The following is a 13515-nucleotide window of genomic DNA, read 5'->3' as shown; positions in this document are numbered from 1 at the left end:
TTTATGGCATCTGACTTTTTAAATTTGGTTATTTGTAGTATAAATAGAAAATTAAAAATCATGCCAATTCTTACAAAATAAACATACAGCAAATATTGGTTAATTATATAGAAAATGCAATATAATGGTACTAATAAGGAATTAAATATGCATTTATTTTGCTTAACTTTTCTGGATCAAGATATTTCTCTGTAATATATTACTGTTATATGACAGACCCATATGGCTATATCAGGCTTGAAATTGCATTTCCTGACACGGTGACTTATTTTTTTGCTACTCTGAAATATATGAAGAGAAAATCACCAGACTTTAAAAGGAAATTATGTCTACTTATATTTTAACTGATTTTGAACTAAATTAAAAGCATGTTAAAAAAAATTAAAGCGTGCCACAACTGAGCTTTCAGAACTATCTAGGATTTTTCATTATCTATGCAAGACATTCATTTTTAGGAAGTTCTGATCTTAGCAATCGTAGTTTAAAACATAGGGCATGCTTTTAAGATGATGATTTTACCAACAAATTGCTTTCCATGAACTACAAATAAATCAAGTTTAAATTTAACCAGTTTTAAATATTAAGAAGTAAACTTAATTGGAAAATCCTTGCAACAGCTTTAAAACATAAATCTGTATTCCTAAGGAAGTCTTAAACATTTTTTTGAATGCACAGGAAAGTAGATACTTAAAGTGTGCTCCCTCCATTTTTTAGATCATAAAGTACTGGCATTTTTACAGAAAATACAAGCATACTAAGTGTGTACATTGTGTACCTACAGTTAACTGATGCATGTAATGAAATAAAAGCAGGTATTTCTTACTATTCAAGGAGAAAAATGGAGCCATCTTCTGGAAACAGTTTGGGTTGTCCCATAATGGATAGGGTAGACTGTCAACCTATAATTATTTTCAGGGACGTTTTCTTTGGACTTGTCTGAAAATTGGATGAGCAGTGATTAATATCAGGAAGAAGAAAAGAACTAGGACCTGGAATTTGTCTTTTTAATAGGATAGGAGAGAATAACTGCTTTCAATTTTTGGATCTTTCATGAAGCTTATGAAATCTGTATTTAGTTCCTTTGTATCCTACCATTAGTGTTTATTATTTCAGTGGCAGTGCTGTGCTGGACCATAAGCAAGACTAGGAACTTACAGATATACATATAACTTTGAATTAGCCAGTGTGTACATAGTCTTCATTATTCATAGATTTTGTATTTGCAACTTCACCATCTCACATGTTTTGGCAATTCTGTGCTTTTGTTGGTGGTTTTGTTGTGTGAAACGGCCCCCCAGCATAGTGCTAAAGTGCTATCTAGTACTCCTCTGTGTGATGTGCTGTATGGAAAAAATAATATGTCTTCGGTTGTCTTCATTCAGACATGAGTTCTGGTGCTATTGGCTAAGTTGACCATTGATGAATCAACAATATATATGAAATGTGTCTTTAAACAGAAACACACCTGAAACTATCAAACAAGGTTATGTATCGGTTGATTGGTGAGCAGAGACGAGCACGTTAGCGTCAGAGACTTGGAGAAACCTAGTCTTGGATTTCCCGGAGGAGCAGTGGGTCAGCATTCACTAACCTGGTGTTTGCGGCTACCTTATAGAATGTGACTGCTGCAGATAATGAGGATCTCTGCACTAAACATGTGCAATTACCAGTTAGTGGGCTCAGTCCCAGAGATTCAGGGACCATGGGAACAGTTCCTGCCTCCGTTGGGCTCACCATCTGTTGGAGAGCTGGACTCACAGGGGACCGAATTAGAAAAGTGCTATGACAGATGCAGGAGAGGTGCTAAGGGGGAGCCTGACACTGCCAGGGGGTCCAGGGAATAACAGGTCAGTGGCCACATGCCTCAGAAATGATTGAAACAGGAGAGAAAGGATGTGCAGCATGTAGGGGAATGTGAAGTAAGTGAGGTGTGTGTTTATTTTTAAACAGAGCATAATGTTGGTGGGTTCCTGACGCATGTTGGTACCATGTTGTTACAGAAATACACTGTGGCAAAATGCTTCCACCTCTTGCCAAAATGAACACTGAAGAAAAATGAAGAACACTGAAGAAACCCAACAAAAAGTTGCAGAACAGAAATAGCCAAACTCCTCTGGAATCTGATTCATCCACAACCATCATAAAAAGGTAGGGGAATGAATTGTATGATTTTGCATTTTTTAAATTTTATTTTAAATCATTTATACACACACACATACACACACACAACAGAATACTATTCAGCCATAAAAAGGGAAGTCTTGCCATTTGAGACAATGTGGGTAGACCTTGAGAACATTATGCTAAGTAAAATAAGTCACATGGAGAAAGACAAATACCACACGATCTCACTTATATGTGGAATCTACAAAAATTTTGTTTAAATCTGAACTAAAAGTTACAGAGAACACATTGCTGGTTGCTAGAGGTGAGGAAGCGGGTGGACAGTCAGTGAAATGGTGAAGGTGGTCAAGAGGTACAAACTTCCAAAATAAGCCAGTAAGTTATGGGGATGTAATGTGCAGCATGGTGACCATAGTTAACAATACTGTATTGTATATTTGAAAGTTGCTAACAGAGTAGATATTAAAAGTTCCCATCACAAGAAAAAAAATTATAACTGTGGGGTGAGGGATGTTAACTAGACTTATTGCAGGGATCATTTTGCAGTAGATACAAATACCAAATTGTGTGGTACACCTGCGATTAATGTTCTATGTCAAGTGCATTTCAGTAAAAATATGGAATGGTAAAAAAAAAAAGCAGAGGAGGATGTTTATTAAACTAGTATCCATTGGGTGGCTTCTATATATCTGCAAACTCTTCTAGACACAAGGAATGTGGTAGTAAACAGAAAACATAAGGGTATGGCCTTGAAGGAACTGACATTTTGGCTGGAGGAGATAAGTAAATGCACAGGAAACCAACAGCTGTTAATCATGTCTGCAAACATGGTGAATAGGGTAGTGAGTGAGATGCAGGGTGATTGAGGGGCTACTTTAGTTTGAGTGTCAGAGAAGACCACTCAGAGAATCTTGGCTTGAGAGTAGAATGATGGGAAAGAGCCAGCTGAGTGAAGGTTTGGAGAGAAAACCTTTCAGTGCCATGAACCAGGATCTGGACATATGTGTTTGAGGCTCAGAAAGCAGACCTAAATCGCTTGGAGAAGGGATTTGGAGAAGCATGAGGTAGGAGATGAAGTTGGAGAAGCTTTTAGATGTAGAAAGTTGCCTGGATTTAACTCCAGTGGAAGTAGAAGTTATTGGAGAGTTACTAGCAGAGAAGCGAGCTTATATTATAGTTTTAAAAGGCCTTTCTAGTATATTTAGCTAAGGGGTGGGGGCTCAGTGACAGTGGAAAACAGGGTGCCGTCACCTAGGCAAGAGATGATGATGAATTGGTTTAGGGACATGGCATTGGGGATAAATGGATTTAAAATATATTTGGGGTCTGCTTCAGCTAGATTAAATTAGATGACTGCCAATGTTATTTATGAATCCCCGGACATAATTCTAAGTTCCATATAAAGAGTATGTTGTTCATTTGTGTTTTAATATATAACAGTCAAATGGTATTTTTTTTTTCACATTAACAAAGAGCAGCATATGATGTGTATGTTTGTGGTGTGCTTCTGAAACTTAGAGGGGGCTGATGTCAAGTTGTGAGAAAGAAATAAAAGTTCCGCCCTGAAAGCTCAATTTCTAGGCAGGTTATCTCATAACACTTGGAGTTGTGAGCCTTCCAGATGCTTGTGCAACTTCTCTCCTGCTTCCAGCAGGGTTTCTGACTTCTCATAACATTGTTACTCCCATCACATAGAGGTTGCCTGTGTGATGGGTGTCCTTCTAGATAAGAAACCTATGCATTTTTTAAGGACTAGTGGCTTGAGTCACTCAAGCATGACTTCAAGAGTATAACTTCCATACTGGAATACTCCTAGATGGAATATTGAAGCAAAAACTAAAATACAACTTAACCTTGGTGTTCCACAAAGACAAGAATATGTGGATTTAAGCAGTGTTCACTAGACAACCTAATGGATTGTGAGGGCTCTATGTCTTGGAGTGAGTAACCATAAGCAAAGTCACAGAGGAGGGGAAGAGAGGATAGGAATTGTGCAATGACCTTGGTGGATAGGTCTAAGATTTCAAGAAGCCAACAGCCACTATCGGAGAATGGGCCAACCTCAAAGTCTGTGTTCAGAAGAATTTTCAGGATGACTCAAACAGTATTGTAAGCGCTTCGGCAAAGTACAAGGTTCTGCTTTCCAGTACTAGTAACTCTATGAAGTGGCTCTAAGATTGGGCGCTGTGGGAACCCTTCCTTTCTCCACCCCAAACCCTTCTCAAAAGCCTTTGGTTATCAGAAAACAGGTCCAGTACCGTAGTTATACAGTGTCAGGTAATTGAAAAGATTGTTGAGATTCCACAAGGTATACACATGTAAGGTTATAATGAAACAAAGGAAAGGGTACAGCAGGAGAAAGAAAACAGCAAGCATTAGAAGAAATCAAGACTTCTAGGTGCAGCTCTGAGTCCTTACTCCATCACACATCTTAGTCTTCAGATCATGAACCATCAAGATACAAGTGTGATACCTTCGTCTCAGGAGCCAAGGATCAAGTGTACTGAGAAGTATTTTAGACCCCACAGCTCAGGAAGCTAAAAGCAGGCTTTGTGAACAGGTAAACAGGTGTAAACCATCAATCCATACAGTTTCAATAAACAGCATAGACAGGTTGGTACCATATGCCTTTGGGGGAGTTTCGGACTTCTAACCACACGTTATAAATCACTAGCTATTACATTTCACTTCTGTCTTGGGCAAGAATCAATACCATGGTTCCAGGTACCCTTCAACATAAGCACAGAACTACCCAAGATCAATTGAAAGTTAACCCTATCCTCATGTACTCAGAGAATTGGACCATGACGAAAACACCTAAGAAAACCTAAATGTTTTTAGGTTTTCCCTAAGGGTATACTCATTTTGTGATTGGTCATCCACTGGACTAGATTAGCAGGGGAGATCATTAAAAGGGTAGGCTTTCAAATGAAAGTCAGAGTTTCATGGAAAAAGTAATTGTATTCTAAATCAATAAAGATGAAATAAAACGAAAGAATAGTAGTTGGTTTAGGTTGATTTCCCTGGAATCAAATAGTGAGACAAAAAATGGATACTGGTATTTATTTGGAAGGTGATGCCAGTATACCTTTGTAGGAAAGTGGGGATGTGAGATGGGGAAGAGAAGGAAAACAGGAAAAGAACATTATAATTACTGTGACGAAGAGGAGGGTGATCCTGTTAGGCAATTCTGGGATATAGTATAGGACAAACTTTGGGTTTATCCTAATCAAGGGCAAGGGAATCAGGACATATAGCACCTTCTGCCATCTGTCTTGATGGAAGATTGCTCCCCTGAAAGGAACTCCCTGGCCACTGTGGCCTGCCATAGATGTGGGCCAAAGGGACTCCAGCAGCCCGAGGAAGCCTCAGGCAAAGAATCTCAGGTGTTTGCCCGTTGGAGGCCACCATCAGATCAGCATGCACAGAAATGATGAATTCCAAGAGGATATGGATGGAGCCCTGACAGTTTCTATATAAGAAGTGACAACAGTGATGCTCATAATAATATTAGTAGAGCTGTCATTTATCAAGTACTAAGCCATGTACTATATTAAATGCATTACATACATTTCATCATTTAATTCTTATTTATTGAACACTCAGTGCCGGGTACAGGGGAGGAGAAATATATATTTTATCACTACAGTCCTGAAGCATATATATTTATGCTAGTCTTCCATTTAAAGATGAGCATGTATGGGGTGCCCGGGTGGCTCAGTCAGTTAAGCATCCGACTTTGGCTCAGGTCATGATCTCACAGTCTGTGAGTTCGAGCCCCACATCGGGCTCTGTGCTGACAGCTCAGAGCCTGGAGCCTGCTTCAGATTCTGTGTCTCCCTCTCTCTCTGCCCCTCCCCTGTTCATGCTCTGTCTCTCTCTGTCTCAAAAATAAATAAACATTAAAAGAAAATTAAAAAAAAAGATGAGCAGTAAGGTTGAACAAATTTAACCAAATTCTCTGGAGTAAGACATAGGAAATATATCTGGGGTTCAGATTCTGGTTTGCCTTCAATACCATCCCTTGGGCATCATTAATGTAATTCTTAATTAACTAATTATTTTTCTGACACCCATTTATTTGAAAGCTGGCAGGAGCTATTTAGATTTGGTGATACAAAAAAAAATGCCCTTGTTGTCAAGGAGAACAGGAAGAGAAAGACAAGAAAACATGTAGTGTAATAAGAGCTATAATGAAAGGGTATTATCTGCTATTAAGTAGGAATAAGAAGGAGGGCATCAGTTCTTGCTGCATAAGAAGTAACCCCACAACTTATGGCTGAAAACAGTAAGCATGTATTATTGACTCTGAATCTGTGGGTGGGTTGAGAAGGTCTGATGTGGGCCAGGTTTAGCTGATCTTAGGTAGGTCCACTCATTCATCTGCAGCTAATATTGGCTGAGAGTTGGCTAGTCAAAGAAGCTTCCCCTCATATATCTGGTAATGGATTGACTGTAGCTGGATCAACTCAGTTCTCCAGCAGTTAGCCTGGACTTATTCCCATGGTGGCTAAGGAAAGTTTGAGAGTGAATGAAAGTGTGCAAGGCTTCTTGAGGCCTCAGCTCAGAACAGTCGCTTCTGCTGCATCATATAGACCAAATTAAATCACAGGACCAGCCCAGATGTAAAAATAGACTCTACCTCTTGGTAAGAGGAGCTTCAAGGTCACATGGCAAAAGGGCATTGACACAGGAAATGGGGGGTGGGGGGTGGTAGATCTACCAAGAAGAGAAACATCTGGATTAAAGCTTACAGGGTGACTAGGTGTTCCCCAGCCAAATAAAGTAAGAAGTGAATTGAAGGCAAGGAGGATAGCAGGTGTTCAAAGACACCCAGAGCCCCATAATGAAGGCATATAGCTCTGGGAAGGAAGCAAGCACCATGAGAGAGAGCAGCATTAAGGTTAGAAGTATGTAAGTGTACCCAAATTTAGAAAATAAAAATTGAGTTGCAGGAAGAATAATATGTTCAAGAAAAAAATGTTAAGTAAATGGGAAGAGGAGCAAAGGTTAATAAGTGGATGGATGGGTGGATACCCAGATTGCTGTAGCAATATGGTTAACAAAATTATAAGATTTTCTCTTAGGAAATGATCTGTAGGATTGATATTTATTTCAAAAAAGGATGGAGGGAGAGAGGAAATACCTTGGTGGATGCTTGGAGAAAAAGATGAAGTTGAGAATAGGCGTGAATGCATGTGACTCAGTGTATGTATCTTGTGGCTTCAGGGAGGTAATGCAATGATGTAGATTACATGATAGAAACTCTTTCTGACATGCACCTCCCACAGCATGCTAAGCATGGTCAGTGGGTTTTTGTGGAAACCCACAGAATAAAGTATGCCTGAAATAAATAATTTTGGGATTATGGTCCTAAACTGAAATACCAAGGCTCCAGACTCTCACAAGGACAGGTTTCTGGGGTAGGTTTCTGTGAGGCAGCTGGCCCCCATTGACATCAGGGATGTATTTATAAAGAGATTTTTCCATGTATTGTTCCATTGGGATGTGTGTGTGAAATGGTAATTTTCAGTTCATGGAATTTTCACTTTGAGACTGAATTGTGTAAATTAAATAGAAGCCTTATTCTATAATTTTCCCGAGTGACTTTTGTTTTTCCGCTGGGCCTGTGTTTTAGTGTGGTGCTCATCCAAGCCACCAGGTGCAGCAAATTTTAGTGTGAGCCTTAACAGGCTGATATTAGATAGCATCACCAGCTTCTTGGAGGCAGGATGGGAACTAGGATACGGAAATAAATGCTGGTCAGACCCTTGAGTGGGGATCCCAGGGCCAAAATACCCACCCTTTTTGGTTTGTAGAATGTATTCGATTCATTGTTGTCTTGCCAGTATGTTGGTGATTGTTAGCTACCTATTTCTAAAAACTAAGATAAGGATTAATTTTTTAAAAAGTAAAATAAACAACAAATGATATAGTTAAAGCTGACAGCAAAGATACGGAATCCCAGGAACACTCTGTGGGGACCTACTAATTAGTAATTTTTCCTTGGGAAGCACTGTCCTGAATTTGCATAAACCATTTACCATTGTTTTGGCTTAAAAAAATTGGCCCAAACATGAATATATTCCAGTTTAATATATTATTAATTTTTGCTTCCTTTTGAGCTTTATAATGATTTTGTACTCATAGTCTAAAGATATGCTCATTGCATTGAACATTTCTAAGATTCATCCATGTTGTTACGTGTAACTGTAGTTCGTTTTCACAGCTAAGTAATATTACATCCTGTAAATATATCACAATTTATTCTTCTGCATTTTGTACTAGAAGAAATGATACTATAATAATTTTTTATATGTCTCCTAGTGTGTGTGCAAGTTTTTCAAGGCTATCTGCATAGATCGCATGATAGAATACATGATATATAGGAAACCAACTATCCCAGGTTGCCTGGAACTGGGTGCTTTCCCAGGATACAGGATTCTCAGTGCTAAAACCAGGACAGTCTCAGACAAACTGGCATAAGCGGTCACCTAAATATGTATGTGTTCAACTTTACAACATAATACTAAACTCTTTCCTAAAGATTTGTTCCCAACTAGCAGTAAATGAGAATTACCCTTGCTTGGTGTTATGGATATCTGAATTTTTGCCAATCAGTTGATAAAATGATATCATATGTACAATGATAAAATGATATCATAAAATGATTTGATATGTAAAATGATCTCATGATTTGAGTTCTCTCATTACTATGAGGTTCAATATCTTTTCATGTTTTCTTCTCCATTTGTATTTTCTTTTCTGTGAAATATCTTCCACATTTTTTGTCTTTCTGCTGGGAAGTTTTGCCAAATACATTCTTAGGCACTTCTTTGGATTCTCTTGGCTTTACCATCACCTAGTATAGGGTTTGTCAACAGAAGGGCTAATAACATTTTGGACTTCATAATTGTTGTTGTAGGGAACCTTCTGGGCATTATTATGTGTTTAGCACTTTCCTTGGCCTCTACCCACTTAATGCCAATAGTTCCTTGTAGCTGTGACAACAACAAAAATCTCTAGACACACACAAAAATATCTAGTCAGATGTCGCCCTAGGGCACAAAATTATACCTGGCAGACAACCACTGACCTGGATCTTAGCAGCTTGCTCCTGTGGAAGAGAAGAGGAAGCAAGGCAGTTAAATTCCCTCTCAATTTCTCTCTCTGGTGGCCTATTCCAGGGCATATGTCTCTGTACAGCATGTTTAAAGGGGCTCCACGTCACTTCGAGGATGCCTTTGCTGGGCTACTCCCTGTGCTTTTTCACAGTTCCTGGTAATGCAGTGGCCAGACTAGTAACCTATTACCTTGTCCTCTTCCTATCCTTCCTTGCCCCATTTCGTTTCTCTTTTTCCTACCTTGGGATTTCATATTCCAGTTAAAGCATTAGCACTTAATACTTGTCTCAGGTCAGTTTCCTAGGGAAACTAAGCTAAAGTAAGTGGTTGTAGAAAGGATACCCTGTGAATTGGATTTTGGAATTGGATTACTGACCTGTGTAAAAGCAATAGGGCTCACATTTGTTTTGTGGGAAATTGGAATGATAATGAACTCTGGTATGGGGCAGCAGCACAATTATTTGAGCTTTCACCTGTAGTAAATGGAGATAACACTGATATGGAGGGAGATTTAGCAGCTACAACACACAGTAACTCGTAGGGCCATGACGGTTACATGGATTGTTCAGCAGCGTGTCTACTTTTGACCTGCAGAAAGAGATTGTTAGGCTGAGCGTGGTTAATTGCCAACTTAATGCATGCTCTGAAAGACAGAGGGCATCTGCAGCAGCTTTCAAGGAGACTTCTTTCCAGCCATTGTAGGGCAGACTGATGAAATTTAGCCCAGGATCTGACTGTAAGTTTGGCAGAGCTTAAGAGGAGACCACATAGCTTTTTAGGGTCTCCTGTTTCAAACTCAGGGCCCCGACAAGGATGCTGAGATGGTATGAGGTCATTGGGGTGGATGAGCTTGACAACCTTGAACGTTTAAATACCCCTAAACTATCTCAGAAGACAGGAGCAATCCCTTCTCCCTTGACAAAGAACAGCCTAGTATTTTACCTAAAGGAGGTTCCTCATAAGACTATCGTCATTCTCCTTAAGATCTTTCTCAGCCACTCCTCATTGCTGCAAGGTGACGATGAGTATAGGCAGAAGGAGTGTTAGCCCTTTGGGAACAAAGAGCCCACTCACTGAAAAATTGAAGTACCTGGGTAACAGGTGCCATCAAAACTAAGGAAACCTTCGTGGGTGCCAACCTTGAGTATATCCGGGAAGGGGAAGGGGAAACCCACATGGAAGCTGGAACAGTGAGGATTTATTAATATGGGGGCCTCACACATAACTCAAATTTAATCTTTTGTCAAAGACAAAAGATTGAAGTTGGCCCTGACAGTTTTCTTAGGATGGTGTTTTGAAGTCTTTATGCTATGATGGCTTATAGCAAATGAGGAGGAAATTGCAGTTTCTTTGATAGAGCCTTGATAAAGGATCAGATTGCTCACAGAAAAGGAATGCTTACAGTTTTAGGTACTATCTGGGAATCTATCACTTGACTGTTTTCCTAACTGACCAAGAGGACCCAGAGGGTACTCCCTTCACAAAGACAATAAGGTACTCTCTGGAGATGAGGGTTGGCCTCTTTGAGAAGCTCTGTAAAGGCTGCCATCTGTTGCTTGGATTGATGTTTGGAGATACTCACTAGGAGCTGAGCTTGCTAATATCACTGAGATGATGGGACTCAGAATAGCAGAGCTCAGTAGCTACACTTACTGTTAGTGGAATGTGGACCCAACTGCCATAGGGGAGCACAATTAAAATGCCAGTCAGGGTGCCTTGAACCACAGGGATCTGACAGTGGCCAAGACAGCATGGAAGTCTTTGGGACAAAATAATTGGACAGCTGATGGGGATGTTGCAGAATCTGGATAATCAGGAAAAAAAAGTCAAGAGCTTATAAATCATGGAATATCATGGTCCCTTACCAAGTTTCCATGTCTGAGTTTATAGATGGCAAAGATACTATGTCAGCTTGTGCTCATCTTCCATTTTCAATTGTGTTTACATTTTTAGACATAGTTATTTTATGAGTTTGTTTTTTTTTAAATGCTTTTATTTATTTTTGAGAGAGAGAGCACAAGCGGGTGAGGGGAAGAGAGAGAGGGGGACACAGAATCCGAAGCAGGCTCCAGGCTCTGAGCTGTCAGCACAGAGCCCAACATGGGGCTTAAACTCATAAACCACAAGATCATGACTTGAGCCAAAGTTGGATGCTTAACTGACTGAGCCACTCAGGCACCCCTAGACATAGTTATTTTGTATTTAGCTGCTCAATATGTAGATGAAGTACAAAGGATGCAGAAAACTAATCATTTTGTTAACTGTTATTCTTGCTGGCATTTTTCTTCACGTGATTGGGATATTTGATTACTAATGTTAATATGTGGGAATCCTTAGGGCCTCAATGGGGATGTTTTCCTGGGGAGAGTATTGCTTTGCTTCCTCTGTTCCTTTTCCAAAGTTCCATTCTAGATTCTGTCTTGGAGGTGTGACTGACCTGCCTTGCTCTGCAAAGGGACTGAGAGTTGGTCTCCAGATCTTTCTATAAATTCTCTTATTTCTTTCTTCCGTCCTTCATTTTGGCAGGGTAGGGGGTGGCCAGATATTTCCTTTACTGTCTAGTGAGCCTAGCAAAACTTATCATTTTTAAAAATGTATCCAGGATATGTTTGTAGTTTAGCACAAGGAATCTTCAGATTATCTAGAATGCATACTGCCAAAAGGAGATAACATTGGCTCCCTAGTAATATCTTTGGCACCAGGAAAATATATGAATGCAGTTAGCAACTGCCCAATGCACTCATCATAATGGAATTGAGTCTGGTCCAGGAAGTATTTAATTGAATGGATCAGAGGGGCCGTTTTTCTCATCTGTTGTCAAACATCCTGCTCACATGGTTAACAGATGTTGATCAGAAGCCTGGGCCTGTGGGCATATATCCTGAGTAAAGTTTCTCTCCATCAGAAGAAACCAGCCCAGCTTGTTCTCCTCTCCATATTCCCTATGCTGCATTTGACACACAGATTCAGCATTCTCTGAGCTGTCCCTCTTATTTCAGCCATTTTTTGGAAGCAGGTTAGTATATTGTACTTTCTGGAAAGATTTCCACACATTTCAAAGTTTGACATGTGAAAAGACAAAATTTTAACTCTCCAGAACACTCTCATCCTTGGAATTTCCAAATTCCTGTACTCTAAGTGAGAGAAGTGTGAGTGCACTTGACTGTCAGGTCATAGGGTAGATGTTCTCATGCCTTCAGAGACCAAGCAGTGTAAGAAACAGGTGGTGGTGGTGGGTGCTGTGCAAACAAGGGCATGTGTGCAATGGAACCTACTTTACTCTGTTAGTGGCCTATGGGAATGGGGACTCAGGTCTACCAGATATTCCAGCTTTTTTAGGAGAAGCTTGAAAGCTGGAATTTTCTGATAAGAAATCTCCCAATTTTTGAGGACTGGTTTACTAAAAACAAAAACATGCTAACAACAAAGAATCTGATTATGCAAGGGGAAAAAAACATGTTTGTAGGCAACCTACAAATGGAAGGTAGCCTGCAGACAAGTTCAAATAAACAACACGTAGCTTAAAATTGACCAGTTTCATAAAGTAAAGCCTATCTGCATGGCAGTTTGATTATTTTGTGCCAAAGAAAATAACTTTCCTATCATTTATTTTGCTTTTGCTTGCTTGTTATCTTGCTTGTTTTTCCCCCCTTCGGCAAAACTGAAATCCTAGTGGATACTGCATCAACTAAAGTTACACATACCCTACACACGCAGAGATCCTGTATGTCTGTAACATGGAAGAACAGAAACAACTCAGAATTTCAACAAAGCTACACTATGACTCAGCAACAGCCCACCTAGGTTTGTATGCAAGGAAAATTAGTGTAAAGCCAATCTACCATAATAGTCCAGAACTGGAAAGAGTCCAAATGTTCAACAATAGAAGAATGATAAATCTTGATTTAGTCATTCAGTGTAATAGTGCACAACAGTAAAAAGAACATACTACTGATAAACACAATAACATGGATGAATCTTAAAGATACTATGTTGATCAAAAGAAGCTGGACACACACAAAAAAAGATGTATGTGTGATTGATTCCATTTATACAGAGTTCAAGAACAGGTAAAACACATCTATAGTGTTAGAACTCAAAAAACTACTTCATGGTGACAGAACTCTAAAGAACACACAGGAGCCTTGTAGGGTGGTCGTGATGTCTGTCTCATCCAAGCTGTGGTTTTATGGCTGCAAACAATTGAAATGTCTGCTTTCTATGTGCAATAAAAGTAAATAAGTAAATGAGCAGCTGTGGTTGGTGC

The 13515-nt window shown here is 39.5% G+C and overlaps 1 protein-coding gene across 5 annotated transcripts in view; it reads left to right on the top strand.

Annotated features, from left to right (window-relative positions):
* Positions 1-13515, top strand: part of PAK5 (p21 (RAC1) activated kinase 5) — a 316773-nt gene that overhangs the window by 149980 nt on the left and 153278 nt on the right. For all 5 annotated transcript variants that reach the window (XM_019462530.2, XM_053890435.1, XM_019462529.2 and 2 more), the window contains one exon: positions 2001-2148. The gene's annotated coding sequence lies outside the window, so the exon portion shown is untranslated. The remainder of the gene's footprint in view (positions 1-2000; positions 2149-13515) is intronic.

The sequence above is a fragment of the Panthera pardus genome, unplaced genomic scaffold, assembly GCF_024362965.1.
Source record: "Panthera pardus isolate Hobbes unplaced genomic scaffold, ASM2436296v1 HiC_scaffold_25, whole genome shotgun sequence".
In the NCBI taxonomy this organism is placed as follows: Eukaryota; Metazoa; Chordata; class Mammalia; order Carnivora; family Felidae; genus Panthera; species Panthera pardus.
This window is presented reverse-complemented; position numbering and strand designations above follow the sequence as displayed.